Source organism: Heptranchias perlo, chromosome 31, assembly GCF_035084215.1.
Source record: "Heptranchias perlo isolate sHepPer1 chromosome 31, sHepPer1.hap1, whole genome shotgun sequence".
Classification (NCBI taxonomy): Eukaryota; Metazoa; Chordata; class Chondrichthyes; order Hexanchiformes; family Hexanchidae; genus Heptranchias; species Heptranchias perlo.
Window position 1 is genome coordinate 12,280,504 of NC_090355.1, and position 12,192 is coordinate 12,292,695.

General features: G+C 41.5%; 1 protein-coding gene across 6 annotated transcripts in view; it reads left to right on the forward strand.

Annotated features, from left to right (window-relative positions):
- LOC137300495 (astrotactin-2-like) overlaps positions 1-12,192 on the forward strand; it is a 1,223,335-nt gene that overhangs the window by 1,084,102 nt on the left and 127,041 nt on the right. The window lies entirely within an intron of this gene.

Genomic DNA, 12,192 nt, shown 5'->3' on the forward strand with positions numbered 1-12,192 from the left:
GAAGGTTTGTGTTTGACGAGTCTCATGTTTGCATGCCAGTTCGCCCCATGTTTACAAATGAGTAAGTTCTCAACCATTCTTTGCCTTGGTCCAGATATAAAAACAACTCGCTAACAATGGCCTTACTTTTCCTATTTCTTCTCTGTAGTACACACTGCGACATTTCTGTTCTTCTTTCTCGGTTCCTCATTGCCTCATAAGCCCATCAAGGTTTTGACGTATTAAGCCACGGGGTTTAAGATTGATGCTGGCTGTTGAAGGAAAGTGTGTGCCTTCCGATTCCTGTATGGTGAGCAATGTGCAAAGTGATTCCATTTTGAATGATTTCAATCAATTTCTAAAACTAATTGAAATTGTGGGAAATTGGAAATAAAAGCAGAAAGTATCTGAAGTATGTAACAGTACAGTCTTCTAACAAAGGGTCTCCTCCTGAACTATTAACCAACTTGACCTGCTGTGTACTTTCAAGGTTTTCTGTTTTTAATATTCCTGAAGATTGATTTTGATAAAGCACCAAATTCAAAATGATGCTGCTGAAGGGACTGTGTTGTTATATCGAGGGGCTTTGGGGCAAACTCATTTATTGGTAAAGCTTGGTGTGAAAATTTAAGTGAAACTTCATCTGTACAAATGTCAGGACAAATTTATACAACGGCAGATTCTTACTTGTTGCATTGCAAGCTTTTATTGTTTTTTATTGAAGCAATGGTAAGTAATTATCAGACATAATTATATAAATGTATTACCAGTCACTATATTGAGCCCTTTTCTGAATGTCTAACTTCTTCTCAAGTCATTTGGTGAGAGTGCCCTTTTCATTATTTTCACTGGGTCCTTCTGTAATTTGGCTTGAATCTTGGAAGTGATAGTCGAGCCTGATAGATTTTAAGGCCTGTATTACTGAAGTGAAAGTTTAATGCTTGTCAATAATATAGAGCGGTTCAGGATACACGCAGGATAACAAAGGCTTCTGATTTTTGGGTTAATCCCTGTAGTACCTGATTTTTCTCTCCCAAAAGGCAAGTCAGGATTAAACTTGATGAGACCCGGAAATGTCATTGCACTTCTAGTGTGACACGCTCGTAGCTGCTTAGCCTATTGATGCAGTGAACACTTCATCTACTCCCCATATTTGATGGGCAGCATTGACGTGCAGCTCACCCGCAGCTGCCCGCATCACCTTTAAATGGCTGGGGAGGAAGTGCTGAGGCACTTATTTATTTAAAGCGTTTTATTTCCTTTTAAATTGACTTTGTGATTATGAGAATTCTGTTTTACTTTTGGCACCAAGGAGCATTTTACTCAGTAATATGACCCAAATTTAAGAACAAAATAAAATCCAGGTATCAATGGTCCACGCCATCTGTGGTGTATTAACAACGTTGTAAAACATTGAGGGGATCAAGGTAATGCCATAATTGCAAGGTAGAAGCTCAAATAGGTTATGAGCATTATTGCAATGCTAGGCCATAGTAGTCCCTTGATACGCACTTAGATTTCCTGATCAACATTATTTAAAAACGGGTAGTAACCCGTTAATTTTTAAATAACTCTGATGAAAAAAACCATGCTTCTGTGTTGTTCTTTTGTTTAGAAATTTATAAAGTTGATTTTGCTGTCAGACATTTTCTAAATGTTTTATAGAATCATGGAATGATACAGCACAGAAGGAGGCCATTTGGCCCATCTTGCCTGTGCCGGCTCTTTGAAAGAACTATCCAATTAGTACCACTCCCCTGCTCTTTCCCCAAAGCTCTGCAAATTCCCCCCTTTAAGTATTTATCCAATTCCCTTTTGAAAGTTATTATTGAATCTGCTTCCACCACTCTTTCACGCAGTGCTTTCCAGATCATAACAACTCGCAGCGTAATTTTTTCTTTCCTCATGTCGCCCCTGGTTCTTTTGCCAATTACCTTAATTCTGTGTCACCTGGTTATCGACCCTTCTGCCACTGGAAACAGTTTCTCCTTGTTTACTCTGTCAAAACCCTTCATGATTTTGGACATCTCTATCAAATCTCCCCTTAACCTTCTCTGCTCCCAGGAGAACAACCCCAGTTTCTCTAGTCTCTCGACATAACTGAAGTCTTTCATCCCTGGTACCATTCTAGTAAATCTCTTCTGCACCCTCTCTAGGGCCTTGATATCCTTCCTAAAGTGTGGTGCCCAGAATTGAACACAATACTCCACTTAAGGCCTAACCAGTGTTTTTTAAAGGTTTAGCATAACTTCCTTGCTTTTGTACTCTATGCCTCTATTTATAAAGCTAAGGATCCATATGGCTTTTTAACAGCCTTCTCAACTTGTCCTACCATCTTCAAAGATTTGTGTATGTGCACCCCCACATCTCTCTATTCCTGCATCCCTTTAAAATGATACCATTTAGTTTATATTGCCTCTCCCCATTCTTCCTTCCAAAATGAATCACTTCACACTTCTCTGCGTTAAATTTCATCTGCCATGTGTCTGCCCTTTCACCAGTCTATGTCCTCCTGAAGTCTGTTACTATCCCCCTCGCTGTTTACTACATTTCTGAGTTTCATGTCATCTGCAAACCTTGAAATTATGCCCTGTATACCCAAGTCCAGGTATTAATACATATCAAAAAGAGCAGTGGTCCCAACACCAACCCCTGGGGGACACCACTGCACATTTCCCTCCAGTCTGAAAAACAACTGCTCACCACTACTCTCTGCTTTCTGTCCGTTAGCCAATTACGTACCTACGCAGCCACTGCCCTTTTAATCCCATGGGCTTCAATTTTGCTAAAAGTCGATTATAGACTATTTATAGACTTTATAAATGAATTCACTGTCAAAAATTGCCAAAAATTACATTAGATTTGTTGACATGACAGTACATAAACTGGACAAGGCTATGTGCTTATGAAGGTTAATGCAATATGCTTATTAGGGTCAAGGCGATTCACTTATAAGGGTCAAGATGATTCACTTATAAGGGTCAAGGTGATTCACTTATTAGGGTCAAGGCAATGCACTTATTAGGGTCAAGGCAATGACTTATTAAGGTCAAGGCAATGTGCTTAGTAGGGTCAAAGTGATATACTTACTAGGGTCAAAGAAACTTCCTTCAAAAAGTCACGGCAGTGCATTTATAAAGGTCAACGTAATGTACTTCGAATGGTCAAGGAAACACTGTTATAATGATCAAAGTGATGCATTTATAAAGATTAAGGAAATGCATTTAATAAGAGGCAAGGCAATGTCTTTATAAAGGTCAGGTCATTGCACTTATAATGTTCAAGGCAATGTAGTTATAAGGGTCGCTATTCTTGAGCTGTTTCTCCCCCTTCATTAGTTTGCTTTCCTCTTTTGGAAAGAGGTTTGAATTCTGTGGGGATTTGAGTTATGAGGGCCTTCATGTAGGGGTGAGTGAAAATACAAAACCACGTACAAATTGGCTGCCGGGTACATTTTTCTGTTTCTATTATTTTTTTGTCAGAGCAGGTGGGCACAGTTCTAAGTTGTAACAGAGTCACAACTGAATCGTAATTTAAACAGGAGTGATATTGTTTAACAGGATTTGTATAGTTTGCGATTTGTACACTTTGGGATATTGTGATGTATGACCTTCCCAGTTACAGGGGATTGCATATCTTGTATATAGAGAATACTAGCTTCCTGGAAGGAAATTACAGAGCACTAATCAAATTGAGGGGTCAGATTACATCCTAAGTGGTGAGCGGTGAGCTTGAGCAGTTTATCATCTGAACCCTGAGATCTGATTACTGCTTTTAATTACCTCCCAGGTATTATTGATGTTAAGTATTTTTTCAGTTTTGATAAAGTGCAAAATTAAAATGCTCCATCCGACTGGAGCTTGCAAGTTAACTTCATTATGTGATTGTGTGTGTGTGTGTGTGTGTGTGAGAGATTGCATGTGTGGGTGGGTGGGGGTGTGTGTGTATATGTGTGTGTGTTCGCGGGTGAGTGTGTGTGTGTGTGTGATTGTATGTGTGTGTGTTTGCATGTGTATATGTGTGTGTTTGTGGGTGAGTGTGCGTTTGTGTGTGTGCACGTGTATGTATATGTGCGCGCGTATATATTGATTGCTGATGATAAAAAAATTGGATTGAAATTGTGCCGCGTAATATTAGTAACAGATGCATTAACATGTTTTTATTACATTCCTTTGCTATTATAATAGAGGGATAATCCTATGAATTCATTTATGTGTTTGATACTAATGCTGCACAACACAAGTTCACCCTAATTCAAATCAATAATATGGGGGGAGGGTTTGCAAATTTTTGTGGCAGATCTGAACTAAAGTGGCGAGTCCTTTTGGAAGTTTTTCCTTGTGCTGGAGTTGTTGAGCGCTGCTGCATAATGTAAGACATAAAAATTTACATAGGATATTGGTATAAGACTTTAAGGTTGAGGTTAGTGGTAGGCCCGAGGGCATGGTAACTTCTGCAGGTGGTCTAAAACCTAAATCAAAATTAATGCCAGGAGTGAGATTTTCCACAGTACAAAAGCAACAACAAAATATTTATAAATCTGAGTATGTAACCCGCAACAAAATAAGGACCCGTATCATGCCCTAGATTGGCATGATATGTCATGTCATGGTATGATGTGGTATGTATTTATATAGAAGGTTATTGCTCCAGCACGGAAATGTTTCATAATTCGAATGGTTTAAGTTTGGTATACTATTTGAGGTTGGCAAGGTGGAGAAACTTGATGTTGCGGAGAGTGGATTGAGTTTTCTGATGCTTGTTTCTGCATCTTCCCCACCCCACCATTACTAATTCTACCTTGGAGTTATCAATACTTGGATGGATTTGACACAGCCAAAGTGTTTGTAGCAGGAGGCTAGGCTCCGATTGACTGACTGATTTCTGTAATTTCTGCTATCAAGTTCACATTTTGCAAAATCGACTACATTGAAAAGATCCCTCTTTGCATTTTAGAGAAGACACAAGCCCTTACAGTCCTGGTTGTAATGTTATCACATGGCACTGAAATACTCTTCATGTCTAACTCCAGCATACCATCAACTTACTGCAATGAAAGTTCTATTTATTTTATGGACATCGATGATTTAAAACTGCATTCAAGAAAAACAGCAGGGTTACTATTTTAAGTGACCTTAAAGACTTCGCACAAGAGAGGGAAATCCATGGTTGTAGTGTCAGAGCCTGCCCTACTATTTGCAGTTGTTTTTTGTGACCTTATCAGAGTGCTGGATTTGGTCATTCATATTTTCCTCTCGCAGTTTCTCTTTTAGTGGTGTAAAATATCAATGTGGTCGATGGTGAAAGTGACATTAGCATTCATCTAATATTGGCCCTCTTTCTGTTGTGACAGTGTAAATTATACTGATACTTATAAATATTTAGTTATTGCTTCATTTCTACTTTGGAATATTTCACTCCTGGCATTAATTAATTTTGATTTAGATTTGAGACCACCTGCAGTAGTTACCATGCCTTCAGGCCCACCACTAATGTCAACACAACTCAAATAACCTATGACTCCATACTATAGGTCCTACACACGCACACACATACACACACACACCCCCACCCACACACACTCAGACACACACACACAGACTAAATACTACATAACCTAAAAGGATCTTCAACCTTCATTGTTCCATTGACTTTTTCAACCTAATGTCTTTTCTCCACTGTTAAAAAGACAGTGTCATTTTGGAAAGAAGAATGGGGAGAGGCAATAAAAACTAAATGGTACAATTTTAAAGGGGGTGCAGGAACAGAGAGACCTGAGGGTTACGTACAGAAATCTTTGAATGTGGCAGGACAAGCACATAAGGCTGTTAAAAAAGCATATGGGATCCATGGCTTTATAAATAGAGGCATAGAGTACAAAAGCAAGGAAGTTATACTGAACTGTTATAAATTACTGGTTAGGCTTCAGCTGGGGTATTGTGTCCAATTCTGGGCACCACACATTAGAAAGGATGTCAAGGCCTTGGAGAGATTGCATGGGAGATTACTAGAATGGTACCAGAGATGAGGGACTTCAGTTACATGGAGAGACTGTTTACTCTGTCAAAACTCTTCTTAATTTTGAACACCAATTAAATCTCCCCTTAATCTTCTCTGCTCTAAGAAGAATTAGTCCAGGTTCTCTAGTTCTCTAGGTTCCTACATCCATGCTGCTGGAGTGAAAACTACGTGCAATTTATTCCAAAAAGCTCCAGGTATAGTAAAGAAATCATTTAGTCATTAAAAAAAACACAATTTTTCGAGATCTGATCAATATAACCGATAATTTTAGTAGTTATGATGAGAAAATTTTTAAACTTCTCCTAAAAATTGAGGTCAAAGTAGTTGGTGCATTCTGCATGTTGTGTATGAAGCCTGACTGTAAATCAGTGCTCTTAAAATATACTTACACAATTACCGATGGGCTGTCTTGTCTCACGAATAATTGAAGTAGACCAGACTGCATTTTCTAGATGCTGGGAAATTAAGAGCATGGTACCCATGTATTAGAAAAACAATCCACTGCAATTACAGAATTAGTTCAAGATTACCGTGTTACTGACTGCCTCCTGTATTATTGGAACCTTGTTGTTAAATACAGGATAAAAAAACTGCCTGGCTATGATTTATTGTACCCATTGGTGGCTCAGATAGAATACACAACCTTCATGTAAGACAGCTTTGGCTCAGGATAATGAACACAATTACATGAGTAATTAATGGTGGCAAACTAAATGCTCTTCTAATTATAGATTCTAAAATGGCCTTTGACACTTAAAAAATACGGCCTAACAGTCCACAGACATGAGACTTATGGGTGGTCTGAGGGTGTAGTCAGAAGGCTTCCAATTCCATAATGTATGTTGGAACAGTATGAGATTGTGTGTATGGCAATAAAATGATCATAAATAAAACTCTTCATGACACTCATAAATGATATGCCATATGTTGTTGATCCAGGGGATTACTAGATCCACTGATGATATCATAGGATGTGCAATAGATAATTTAACTATGAATCTCAAAATTAAGTTGCTGTGACAAACAAGTCTCTGGAACTAATATCTAGACAAACAGCATCAATTTTCATTGAAATAGCTACGGTAAAGGACATGATTACAATCGAGTTTGAAGTTTACATACTGATTGCTTGCCATTTAAGAATAAGGAACCGCTGGAACTTCATTGTGTTTTAATAGATTTGATACTCAACATGTCCAAGATGGGTCAAATATTCTTCCTAAACCCCATCCATCTTGTGATCATCAATGATTAATTCCAACAATGCTCCTTAGTCCAGCATGAGCAACATATTTAACTGCCTTACATTATATAAGTATGTTGCTATTAAGTGGACACTACAGAAACTTTTGGCTTGTGATTTTTGTGGAGAAAGTAATTTTGTTTCATCTGGCACATGCTAAGAAAACATCTGCCTGAGCATTTTGACAGAAGCAAAAACCAAAGAATAAAAGAGTGGCATATTCAAAAAAAAATCCTGAAAATTTATGAATTGCAACAGAAATGATGAGTTGGCAGTATTCTGCATTTTTCAAACCTTTCTATGAATCGAGAATGGAGAATTGGCTTGAAGCTAAAAAAGAAACTCTTTCATCAAAGGACTATTTAATTGGTAAATATAATTATTTCTTGTGCTTTAAAATGTATTTCTGTAAAATGTAATCAAGCTTATTTGGTAATATAGAATATTAATCAATAAATTATGTCCTTCTAGCGTTTGAAGTTAAGTAGTTCTGTTAACAATTTTAAAGTATGTACAAAATTATTAAATTAATAAATAAATGCTGCTAAAAGAGTGCAACGAGTAGTTTTTTTCTAAAAGTAAATACGTTTGTTGTATTTTCAGATTCTAAATGGACTAGGTTTTGAGAACCCATGACTGAAAGGATCTGGGCAGGACCACACCCTGCCACAACTTACACTGTTATTGCACTTTTCATGCAACAAAATATCTCAAGGCATTACCAAAGGATTGGCGGATCTGTGGAGGAAGAGGGAGAAACAATAGGTGGTTGGCTGAAAGGACAATCAAAGAGGAAGCTTTTGAAGTTTGAGAAAGAGGTTGCAATGTGGAGGATTTCAGGAAGGGAATTTCAGAATACAGGAACGTGATGAGTGAAGGCTCTGCCAATGATGGTGGAGTGGAGAGAGGGGGAGCATACAGTGGACCAGAATCAGAGAATGGAAGGTGCATGTTGAAATCTACTCTTTTCATAGATAGGGAGGAGGGAGGCCATGGAGACATTTAAAAACAAGAATGAGGATTTTAAAGTCAAGGTACTGAGAGCGGGTATGCTGGAGCGGTTGCATGTGATAGGAATGTGGAACTTGATGTCGGATAGAATAAGTGTGACATAGTTCTGGACGACGTAGAGTTTTTGTAAGTTTGGGTTCAAGAGGCTGGTGAGGAGAGCATCAGAAACATCAAACTGTGAGGTGATGAATGCATGAATAACAGTGGTGGTGATAGTGAGGTACGGACGTAGACTAGTGACGTTGCACAGGTGAGAGTAGATGGTCTTGGTGATGGACTTGATATTGGATTTGAATCTCAGCTCAATGGAGGGCTGGATACAATCTCAGCCTTGGTGAGCAGCTACAGAAAAAACATCAACCACAGAAGAACTGAGTGCTTGCCCTGTAACCCCACGTACTGATGATGAGTGGACATTTAGGAACTCTAGATGGGTGCATTCTCAAGCTCCAAGGAGGAGAATTGCTGCTTTCTCACCAGTGCGGTAAGTGGATCAACAAAACAGCCAATCTTGATTGCCAACTTTGTGAAGTCAAATTATGTGTTGCTCTACATTTGAGCAATAGTAGACAGTGCAGCATCATGGGCACTTGGAATGACTTAATAACAATCTCCTTCACTGTGCTTTGAGTGTGTGGTGGAGTTGTTGATGAACCCGTGATTGTCTATTGTAGGTGATGTGTCTCCTGGCCTTTGTTATAGACTCCCTTGGTTATGTGATTCAGTCCAGAAAAGGCTACATAGAAAAAGTCCTCCTATTACTTGGCAGTACAGGATAAGACCCTGGAATCCCCCCATTTACTGGGACTGTAGTTTGCTTTCCTCGTTACATACCTGATTATCATCCTCGTCCACATTCTCCTCTTCTGAGATGACGATGACTTCTGGGACTCTGAAGTACTAGAGGTGGAAGAATCATAATGAGGAAATGAGGAAAGCTAGGATTATTCCCAGTTTATTCAAATCATCAAATGTTGTAGCATCTTAAAGTAAAAGTAAAAGGTAAAGAGGAAGCTAAAGGTGATGGCCACTGAAATTCCACAGACTGTGATTCCAGTGGTGACACCGGGATTGTTCCCAACAGTGCCCTCCAGCACTGACCTCACCGGAGTTTGCAGCGACAGTGGGAGGGCACCTTCTTTGCAACCTCAGGAGAATCTTTGGCCCCGCTTGCCCAAATGTCCAGGAACTCTGCCGATATCCCCACCCTCCAGCCCCACTTCCCAGCCTTGGCACTGCTCCAATTGGCCCCCAAGCAAGGGGACTGATCTAGGAATTAAAAATAAATGTCCTACTTTAGGGATTGCACCAATGTTTTTTTTTATTCATTCATAGTATGTGGGCATCGCTGGCAAGGCCAGTATTTATTGCCCATCCCTAATTTCCTTTGAGAAGGTGGTGGTGAGCTGCCTTCTTGAACCGCTGCAGTCCGTGTGGTGAAGGTTCTCCCACAGTGCTGTTAGGAAGGGAGTTCCAGGATTTTGACCCAGCGACGATGAAGGAACGGCGATATATTTCCAAATCAGGATGGTGTGTGACTTGGAGGGGAACGTGCAGGTGGTGGTGATCCCATGTGCCTGCTGCCCTTGTCCTTCTAGGTGGCAGAGGTCGTGGGTTTGGGAGGTGCTGTCGAAGAAGCCTTGGCGAGTTGCTGCAGTGCATCCTGTGGATGGTACACACTGCAGCCACTCTGCGCCGGTGGTGGAGGGAGTGAATGTTTAGGGTGGTGGGCTGCTTTGTCCTGGATGGTGTTGAGCTTCTTGAGTGTTGTTGGAGCTGCACTCATCCAGGCAAGTGGAGTGTATTCCATCACACTCCTGACTTGTGCCTTGTAGATGGTGGAAAGGCTTTGGGAAGTCAGGAGGTGAGTCACTCGCCACAGAATGCCCAGCCTCTAACCTGCTCTTGTAGCCACGGTATTTATGTGGCTGGCCCAGTTAAGTTTCTGGTCAATGGTGACCCACAGGATGTTGATGGTGGGAGTTTCGGCAATGGTAATGCCGTTGAATGTCATGGGGAGGTGGTTAGATTCTGTCTTGTTGGAGACGGTCATTGCCTGGCATTTGTCTGGCGCAAATGTTACTTGCCACTTATCAGCCCAAGCCTGGATGTTGTCCAGGTCTTGCTGCATGCGGGCACGGACTGCTTCATTATCTGAGGGGTTGCGAATGGAACTGAACAATGTACAATCATCAGCGAACATCCCCATTTCTGACCTTATGATGGAGGGAAGGTCATTGATGAAGCAGCCGAAAATGGTTGGGCCTAGGACACTGCCCTGAGGAACTCCTGTAGCAATGTCCTGGGGCTGAGATGATTGGCCTCCAACAACCACTACCATCTTCCTTTGTGCTAGGTATGACACCAGCCACTGGAGAGTTTTCCCCCTGATTCCCATTGACTTCAATTTTACTAGGGCTCCTTGGTGCCACACTCGGTCAAATGCTGCCTTGATGTCAAGGGCACTCACTCTCACCTCACCTCTGGAATTCAGCTCTTTTGTCCATGATTGGACCAAGGCTGTAATGAGGTCTGGAGCCAAGTGGTCCTGGCGGAACCCAAACTGAGCATCGGTGAGCAGATTATTGGTGAGTAAGTGCCGCTTGATAGCACTGTCGACGACACCTTTCATCACTTTGCTGATGATTGAGAGTAGAGTGATGGGGCGGTAATTGGCCGGATTGGGTTTGTCCTGCTTTTTGTGGACAGGACATACCTGGGCAATTTTCCACATTATCGGGTAAATGCCAGTGTTGTAGCTGTACAGGAACAGTTTGGCTAGAGGTGCGGCTAGTTCTGGAGCACAAGTCTTCAGCACTACAGTTGGGATGTTGTTGGGGCCCATAGCCTTTGCTGTATCCAGTGCACTCAGCCGTTGCTTGATATCATGTGGAGTGAATCGAATTGGTTGAAGACTGGCTCCTGTGATGGTGGGGATATCGGGTGGAGGCCGAGATGGATCATCCACTCGGCACTTCTGGCTGAAGATGGTTGCAAACGCTTCAGCCTTGTCCTTTACACTCACATGCTGGACTCTGCCATCATTGAGGAATGGGATGTTTACAGAGCCTCCTCCTCCCGTTAGTTGTTTAACTGTCCACCACCATTCACAACTGGATGTGGCAGGACTGCAGAGCTTTGATCTGATCCATTGGATGTGGCCCACATGTGCCCTTGTGGAGGTCAGTATTCCTCGTCTAGCTCTGTATACTGGCAACCAGTACTATGCCGGGTTGCCTTCCCTGGCCTGTACCAGAGCTCCCGGCTAAGGTAGTCCCTGCCCCTGGTTCTGCTCCCAGCCATCATTTGCCTTGTAAGGAGAGGGTGGAAGTTATGTCCCTCACAAGACATCTCAGAAATGCCCAGAAATTGTGAGATCCAAACTAACGGGGTTTCCGATGTTTCCATGGGGGGGATTCCGCTGATATCCCCCCAAGGATTAAGTGCAAACTCAGGTTCCAAAATATGTTATTACGTTGGACTCCCTCGTCAGTCACAGCTGGGTTTTTATGAAAAGCATGTCACAGGCAAAGTTGTAGAAGAGCCATTTGTAATTATATCAGAAAGGAAGAAAGGTAGAAAGAAAAAATCAGCTGCATGATAGGTGTTTGAAAAGGGAATGATCCCACTCATCAAAGGTTCTGCCATATGTGGAATACCTGGATATAATATCTGCCACCTTCAAACAGCTGTCCTCTGTAATTGAACATTAAACTAAAGGGGTTGTTGAGGATATATAGGGCTCGATTTTGGAATGAAGTATTGGGGGCGGTGGGGCTCCGAAAATCGGGGAACTCCCGACCGGGCTCGGAACCCGGCTCCAACCTGCAGACTTCCGGGTTCCCCACTGACGTGTCTGGGTGCGCGCGCGCCTCACGAATGCGGAAGTCCCACCGGCAATTAAAGCCGGCGGGATGACAGTTAAGAGAGTTATTTAG